The sequence below is a fragment of the Petaurus breviceps genome, unplaced genomic scaffold, assembly GCF_028583685.1.
Source record: "Petaurus breviceps papuanus isolate PSGF00001 unplaced genomic scaffold, PetGlider_PUasm1.0 90897, whole genome shotgun sequence".
NCBI classification, from domain to species: domain Eukaryota; kingdom Metazoa; phylum Chordata; class Mammalia; order Diprotodontia; family Petauridae; genus Petaurus; species Petaurus breviceps.
In genome coordinates this window covers 6,792,608-6,801,760 of record NW_027187374.1, presented here as the reverse complement: position 1 = coordinate 6,801,760, position 9,153 = coordinate 6,792,608, and the positions used below count along the sequence as shown (strand labels likewise).

The window sequence follows — 9,153 nt, the reverse complement described above, 5'->3', positions numbered from 1 at the left end:
CTTTTCTTGATGGAGGAAATAATTTATTACAATTTTTGCATATGTTTTTAATTGTTCTTCTAATTATAGACTTTTCATCTTCATTCTTTTTTTTTTAAGCAATTGGGGTTAAGTAACTTGCTCAAGGTTACATGGCCAGTTATTTCTGGGTGTGGAGCTAAGTATCTAAGCCCGGATTTGATCCCCAGGTCATCCCGACACTGGAGCTGGTGCTCTTACTCGCTGAGCCACCTGGCCGCCCCTCATCTTCATTCTTAAAAGTCCTTTGGCTGACTTTGCTTAATCTTTTCTGTCTAAGCTTTCTTTAAATTAGTTTTATCCACCATTACTAAATCCACATTTTACAAAACTTAAGGGTGTGTATATAATATGTGTGTATATGTTTCAATTACCCTCTTTTTTATATGTCTATGTGTACACATAACAGTTTCAATGACCCTCTCATCACTCTTGCTAGTCCCACTCCCTCCCTTGTCCTTCCAACACAATTAACCAAGAGAAAGAAATGGAATTTAAAAGTTGTAATAAATGAGCACAACCAAACAAAATAAATCCACATAGAGGCCAAGTCCAGAAATGTATGTCTTAACACCATGTGTCCATCATCATTGTTTCAGGAGGTGGGTAAGAAGTTTAATCTGAGTCAGCTTCAGCCTAGTCTCTTCCCTCATTCTCTTTTGCTGCACTTTGGTAGTTGGATTCTATGGTTGGTGACATCTGTCAAGAGATAATGCTGTATGGTGAGAGTCCTTGAGCTTGACTCACTGAAGCCACCAAGTGACCCTGTGAATACAGGCTTGGGTTGTTTGCTTGCCTAGTTATTCATTCTTTTATTTTAGATGAAGAGAGAGAAACATTCCAGGATTTCAGTGTCTGGGTTTTTGCAGTTAGTTATGCTCCTTATGCCACAAGGAGCAAGAAGTGAGCTTTGAGAGTGACTTCCAGAACCCAGCCCAAAGTAGCTGAGACAATTATGCTGAATCTGGAAATGAACTTGAGGGACAAGTGTTACACATGAAATATACTAAGAATGAATCCACTCTCCCCCCAGTGAAATAAGAAGAGTGTTTTCCTGAGAAGTTAAGAGGAAATTTTACATTTTTAGTCTTCTTACATCTTTGAAGTAAATAGTTCTAAAAGTTCATCAATGTTAAGTGGTTACTTGGAACTTGGGTACTGGTCACTGGTATCCAAAGGGTAGGCAGTAAATGGGGGCTAGAGATAATGGCATTAGAAATGAGACCACCACAAAACTGCTCAGGATACCCTGAGGGACAGATGTAGCTGACCTGACTCTAAGAGAGTTAACTGGAGCATACTTGCTATACAGGGGTTCCACTTCTTGGGTATCATCTTCCATTTCTTCATAAAATCTACTGATTCTCCTCCTAATTCATTCTGTAATATTGATTTCATCTTTTACCTTATTTTTCATTTCTTCTATCTATTCAGTTATCAGTATGGAAAATCCATTTTTTCCTGTTAATCTCTCCTCATAGATATTATGGAATTAGATTTGCAATAATTTTTTATATACAGACTTCTAGGTGTAGAGCCAAGATGGTGGAGTAGAAGAAGCAGATAAACTTTCCCAACATCCTACTCAAAACAACTTAATATAATACCTCAAATTGAATTCTGGAGCAGTAGAGTCAATGAAAGTTTAGGGTGATGAATTTTTCCAGCTCAAGGCAACATAAAAGGTTGGAAGAAGTTTGCGACATTAAAGTAGGGAATAACCCAGAACCCATGTGGTGGTAATACCAATTGTGGACTTTGGAGGTGGTGATAGATACAGTAGCAATTTTGAGAGCTCTCAAGTCAGAGATGGTAAGAGGATCTGGCAATTGATCAGAAAGAGATTATACATGATCCCTTTGCTATCAATAAGCACAGGACAGGACACTGTTAGGCAACTCCATTGTCTATATCCACTTTGGGGTCACAGTTCCAGGGTGGAGAAGAATGCTTTCAGTCACAAAGGTGCAGGGGCCCCAAGAAGCAGTATTGCTTGCTGTTCCTAGGAGACCCAAAAGCAGTATCCTTTGCAATCACAGGGGAGCAGGAAGCCTAAGGAGTAGCATTACTTTTAGATGCAAGAGATCAGGAGCCTTTCCTGGGTAAGGACCAGAGCCCAGACCAGAAAAGCAGTGGCCATACCTCTCTCTTTCTCTCTCTGGATCATATTACCTTGGAAACACTGAAAACTTCCAAATCCCTAGAACTACCTCTAAAAAACTGTAAAAAACTTGAAGCTTAGGGCAGTGCTCTATCCCTGATTTCCACTCCAAGCACAGAGACTAACAATAATATAAAGTCCAAAGTCAAGAAATAGGATGGAAAAGAAAAAAAGAAGAAAATAAAAGGACCTGCTCATAAAAAGCCACTATGGTGATGGGAAGACACAAACTCAGAAGAAAATTATATGAAAACAGATACAATCAAAGTCTCAAAGAAAAATATGAATTGGACATAAACCCAAGAAGAATTCCTAGGAGAACTAAAAAATTATTTTAAAAATCATAATGGTGGGGGAAAATTTGAGAAAATAAATGAGAGCAGTGCAAGAAAATTATGATGACATTTAAGAGCTTAGTAAAAAGAGGCACAAAAATACTGAAGAAAATAGCTTAGAAAACAGAATTGGTCAAAAGGAAAAGAAGGTAAAAGGCTCATTGAAGAAAATAATTTCTTAAAAATTAGCATTGGGGAGTGCGCACATTAACCTCCTCCAAGGCACAGACTTTGTAGTGACCCAGCGGTGAGACCGCTAGGGAGCCCCCAACCCGCTGGATGCCGGACTTTGCAGCAGGCCTCATGCCCCTGCTGCCTCCTGCTGTTTTCCTCTATGGTCCTGGGCACATAGTATAATCATTAAGTGTTTAGTTTTCCAACAATTTTCTATGGAAAATCAAGGGAAATGGGCCATGGCTGCCGTGAGCAACTTTGAAGAGTGGGACACCTTTACAGAAGCTTAATCAAGTTGCCATCATCGTGAGACCTTCCAGATCAGGACTCTGGCAGAGTTCCTCTATCTCGTTTTGCTCAATCAGTGGAAGCTATCTTTCCATTTTTCCTCTGCCTCCTGGAAAGTAGCAGAAGGCCAGCATCAAATCATGGTTGGATTTAAGCCTATAGATGTGCCCCCAACAGCCACCATAAAATTCCTTGGGGCTGGCATTGTTGCCTGCATCGCTGACCTCATCACCTTCCCCCTGGACACAGCCAAAGTTCAACTGCAGATTCAAGGAGAGAGCTGTCTGAGCTTCTTCTACCACTTCCCAGTATCAGGGTGTCATGGGCATCATTCTGACCATGGTCAAGACTGGTGGCTGGGTTACAATGCCAGATGAGTTTTGCCTCTGTTCACATTGGCCTCTATGACTCTATCAAGCAGGGCATAGTCCAACCCACAGATGTGGTGAAAGTACGTTTCCAGGCCCAGGCTCATGCAGGAAGCAGCCGGAGATACCAGGGTACAGTGGATGCCTATAAGACTTGCCAGAGAAGAGGACCTTTGGGGCTTATGGAAAGGAACTTCACCCAATGTTGCCCACAATGCTATTGTCAACTATGCTGAGCTGGTGACCTATGATCTCATCAAAGATGCCCTTCTGAAAGCCCACCTTATGACTGATAACCTTCCATGCCACTTCACATCAGCCTTTGGGGCTGGCTTCTACACCACCATCATTGCTTCCCCTGTGGACGTGGTCAAGACAAGGTACATGAACTCTGCCGTGGGCCAGTATGCCAGTGCTGGCCACTGTGCCCTCACCATGCTTCAGAAGGAGGAACCCCAAGCCTTCTACAAGGGGTTCATGCCTTCCTTCTTCCACTTGGGCTCCTGGAATGTAATGATGTTTGTCACCTCTGAGTAACTGAAACAGGCTCTGATGGCCGTTCGCACTTCCCAGGAAGCTCCCTTTTGAGCCCTCTCCTGCTAGCTTTATGCCTTATCTGCCCCCCCCCACTCTTTGAATCCATACCCCATTCTGCCTCTTTCCCTCCCATTTTATTTTCCCCTTATTCCTCCCCTCCCCTGCCTTAGCATTAAAGGAACCCCCTACACTCCCACCCTTAGAGTTAGCCCCATTTAAACCTTCTCCATCCAGCCCACTTCTTCTGCCATTGTATCCTCACTAAGTTCTTTAGCTCCTTACTTCTAATAAAGCCAGACCAGAACACCCCCCAAAAAGTGAGCATTGAGCAAGGAGAAGCTATTGACTCTATAAGACAGCAAGAAACAATCAAACAAAGTCAAAATAATGAAAAAAAAAACAAAAAAAAACATAAAATATCTAACTGGAAAAACAGATGTCTTGGAATATAGAATAGAGATAATTTAAGAACTGGACAACCTGAATACCATGATCAAAGACAGAACCTAGACATCATATTTCAAGAAATTATAAAGAAAAACTGCCCTGATTGCCTAAAACCAGAGGATAGGATCGAAATGGAAAAAATCCGCCAATCACCTCCTAAAAGAGATCCCAAATTGAAACTCCTAGGAATATTATAGTCAAATTCCAGAGTTCCCAGATCAAAGAGAAAATACTTCAAGCAGTCAGAAAAAAATAATTCTACTACAATCAAGATTACACAGGATTTAGAAGCTACCACAATAAAGCAGCAGAGAGTTTGATACATGATATTCAGAAAGGCAAAGGAACTTTGCCTAGGATTAAAACCAAGAATAACCCACTCAGAAAAAAAAAACAAACAAACAGAAAAAACTCAAGAGAGAAAAATGAATATCCAATGAAATAGTGGACTCCCAAGAATTCCTGATGAAAAGATCAGAGTTGAATAGAAAATTTGACTTTCAAATACAAGACTCAAGAGAAATATAAAAAAGTAATCATGAAAGAGAAATAATAAGGGACATAATAAGGTTAAACTGCTTATATTCCTTTAAGAAAAGATGCTACATGTAACTCCTAAGAACTTTATCATTATAAGGGTAGTTAGAAGGACTCTACATAGACAGAAGCCATGGAAGTAAATTGACTATGTTGGCATGGACTCAAAAAAATGCATAGATGAGAAAGGAATGTACTGGGAGAAAAGGGAAGGGAGAGGAAGAATACCAGAAATTATCTCATATAAAATATTATGGAAGGAAGAGCTTTTACAGTAGAGAGGAAATGGGAGGGGAGCAATACCTAATTGGTTTAAAAAGCTAAGAATATGTACATACACACATTCAGTTGGGTATAGAAACCTCAGAAACAAAACAGACTTTTGAGGAGAGACAATAAGAAAGAAAGAAAAAAGAATAAACAGAAGAAAATAGAATGGAGGGAATATATTAGTATTATATTATTATAATATATTAGTATACATTAGTAATCATAACTTTGAATGTAAATAGGATGAATTCACCCACAAAATGGAAGAAGATAGCAGAATAAATTAGAAACCAGAATGCAACTATGTTGTTTACAAGAAACACACTTGAAACAGAGAGACACCAATAGATTTAAAATTATGGACTGGAGCAAATCTATTATGTGTTGACTGAAGTAAAAAAAAAAAGACAGGGGTAGCAATCATGATCTCAGACAAGAAAAAGAAAAAAATTGAACTAATTAAAAGAAATAAGTAGGGAAACTGCATCTTGCTAAAAGGAAAGAAACTACATATTTTTAAAAGGCAGCATGGAAAATGATGTATTATCAATAATAAACATGTATGTATCAAATGGCATAACATTCAAATTCTTTGCTGTGCTTGCTTTGCTTCCTCTGCTTGCTCATATTGTCACTCAATTGCTTGACTTTTGAGCTCTTTGTCACAGTAGAACTCTGATTCCACAGAGAAGAGCTTTGTTCCAAATCACCAGGGTTTTCTCAGCTGCCAGAGCTATTAGTTAGGTCCCCTGTCTGAAGCACCCACAAGCTCTGGTCCACTGGCCACATGCCACAGGGACCTCCACCCAAGACAGTGATCCAGATCTAAGCAGGTTAAAGCAAGAGCAATTGCACTTTGAATGGTTGCTTGGTCCCCCTATAATCTGTGGTCCAGGAGCTCTGGAAGCTGCCACACAGTGGCTGCACAGCTGCCACACCTCCATTGCTTCTCGCCCTGGGGGCAGGGACTGTACCGCATTCTTGCATCCCCTCCCCCAGTTCCAACAGAGTTCCACAATGACCTTTTACTTGTTCTTTGTCATTTCTGGGTTCATAAGTCTGGAAACCTCCACAGCTGCTGGTGCTTCACTCTCCTGAAGTCTGCTCTGGCCCAACATTTAAATTCTTAAAGAAAAAATTAAATGAATTACAGGAGGAAATAGACAGTAAAACTATATAGGGGGAGACTTCAGCTTTCCCCTCTGAGAGCTAGATAAATCTCACTATAAAATAAACAAGAAAGAGGTCAAGGATATTAATAGAATGTTTTAAAAGTTTGATATGACAGACCTCTGGAAAAAACTGAAAGGGAATAGAATGGAACACATTTTTCTCAGGTGTACATGACATCTTCACAAAAATTCACCATGTATTAGAACATAAAGTCTTCAGAACCAGTATAAATACTAATTGCATTCTTTTTAGACATAATGCAACAAAAATTGCAGTCAATAAAGGGCAGTGTTTTTAAACTTAAAAGATTAAAAGTTAGTTGGCAACTAGATGTCTAGCCCCTAAAAATGAGTGAGTCAAAGAACAAATCATAGAAATAATCAATAATTTCATGAAAGATAATGACCAAAGTAAGACAAAATACCTAAAATTGATGCAGCCAAAGCAGTACTTATGAACATGGATATCTCCAAATGTATACATCAATAACAGAGAGAAAGATCAGATCAATGGATTAAGCATGCAACTAAAGAATAGAAAAAGGACAAATTGAAAATTTACAATTAAATACCAAAGTGGAAATCCTGAAAATCAAAGAAAAGATTAATAAAACTGAAAGTTTAAAAATAATTGAACAAACAAAAAACACTGAAAAAGCAAAAATAAAAACCTCAATAAAAATTGGAGCTACTTATATTTATAAAAAACACACAATAAGGTAGATAAACCATTAGTTTGATTTTTAAAAAAGAAAGAAGAAAATAAAATTGTTAGTATCAAAATAAAAAGGGTGAATGCACCACCAATAAAGATAAAATTAAAGTAACTATTGCAACCTATTTTGCTTAATTACATAAAATTAAAACTGACAATCTAAGTGAAATGGATGAATATTTACAAAAATACAAATTGCCTGGTATAACAGAAGAGGAAATAAAATATTTAAATAATTCCTTCTTAGAAAGAGAAGTTCAGGGGCAGCTAGGTGGCGCAGTGAATAGAGCACCAGCCCTGGAGTCAGGAGGACCTGAGTTCTGATCTGGCCTCAGACACTTAACAGAAAAAACAAAAACAAAAAACTAGCCATGTGACCTTGGGCAAGTTACTTAATCCCAATTGCCCAACAAAAAGCAAAAAAAAAAAGAGAGAGAGAGAGAGAAGTTCAACAAGTTATTAATGAGTTCCCTAATTAAAAATATCTAGGACCAAGTGAATTTACAAGTGATTTTCTATCAAACATTTAAAGAACAATATATCCTGGCACTATGTATGCTATTTGAAAAAAAAAATAGATAATTCCTACGAAATTCCTTTCATGACACAAACATTTTTTTATCTAAACAAAGGAAAATAAAACCAGAGAAAGAAAATTATAATTCAATTTACATAATAAATATTGTTCCTGCCTGACTGCTTGTAATATTTTCTCCTTGACCTGGGAACTCTGGAATTTGGCTATGGTATTCCTAGGAGTTTTCTTTTGGGGATCTTTTTCAAGAGGTGGTCAGTGGATTCTTTCAACCTCTATTTTGCCCTCTGGTTCTAGAATATCAGGGCAATTTTGCTTGATAATTTCTTGAAAGATGATATCTAGGCTTTTTTTCTGATCATGGCTTTCAGGTAGTCCAATAATTTGTTAATTATCTCTCCTGGGTCAATGGTTTTTCCATCGAGATATTTCAAATTGTCTTCTATTTTTTCATTGTTTTGGATCTATTTTACAATATTTTGATTTCTCATAAAGTCATTAGCTTCCATTTGCTCCATTATAATTTAGAAGGAATTCTTTTCTTCAGTGAACTTTTTAACCTCCTTTTCCATTTGGCCAATTCTACTTTTTAAGGTAATCTTCTCCTCATTGGCTTTTTGGATCTCTTTTGCCATTTGAGTTAGTCTATTTTTAAGATGATATTTTCTTCAGTATTTTTGGGGTTGCCTTTAGCAAGTTGTTGACTCATTTTTTTGTGATTTTCTTGCATCATTCTCATTTCTCTTCCAAATTTTTCCTTTACTTCTCTTTTTTCTTTTTCTTTCTTTTTTTTTTGCTTTTTGGAGGGAAATTGGGGTTAAGTAACTTGCCCAAGGTCACACAGCTAGTGTGTATGTGTGTTAAGTGTCTGAGGCTGGATCCAAACTCAGGTCCTCCTGACTCCGGGGCTGGCACTCTACTCACTGTGCAACCTAGCTGCCCCTCCTCTATTTCTCTTGATTTTCAGAATCCTTTTTGAGCTCCTCCATGACCTCTGACCAACTCATATTTTTCTTGGAGGCTTTTGGTGCAGGAGTTTTGACTTTGTTGTCTTCTTCTGGTTGTGTGATTTGTCACCAAAGAAAGTTTTTATAGTCTGATTTTTCTTCCTCTGTTTGCTCATTTTCCCAGCCAATTACTTGACTTTTTAGCTCTATGCCAAAGTAGGACTCTGATTCCAGAGTGGAGAGTGCTCTGTCCTAAATTTGTGGGGTTTTGCAAAGATGTTGTCAGATCTGCTTCTAGGTACCTATAAATTTCAGTTCTTCTAAGGTGGTATGATCAAAGGAGAGGTGTTTACTCCTTTCCTGGCCCATGGTCTTTTCTGTGATTGATCACAAGCACTCTTTTCTGCCTCAGAACTATGAGGAGGACACCCTTTCCACAGCCACCACAAGCTCTGTCATGACAGCACTCCTCACCCCAGACTGCCACCCAAGACTGTGACTGAGATCCAAGCAGGGCAAAGCAAGAGAATGTTGTCTCCAGTGCCAGCAAAGAGATTCCTGCAATTGCCCTCTGATCAGCTGCTTGATCTCCCCACTATCTGTGGACCTGGAGCTCCAGAAGCCTCCACTGCTGCTGCTGCTGCTGCTG

At 38.6% G+C, this 9,153-nt stretch overlaps 1 pseudogene; it reads left to right on the top strand.

Moving 5' to 3' along the window:
* Nucleotides 1-3,116: 3,116 nt before the first annotated feature.
* On the top strand, nucleotides 3,117-3,932 carry LOC138151332 (dicarboxylate carrier UCP2 pseudogene; annotated as a pseudogene).
* The last annotated feature ends 5,221 nt before the right edge of the window (nucleotides 3,933-9,153 follow it).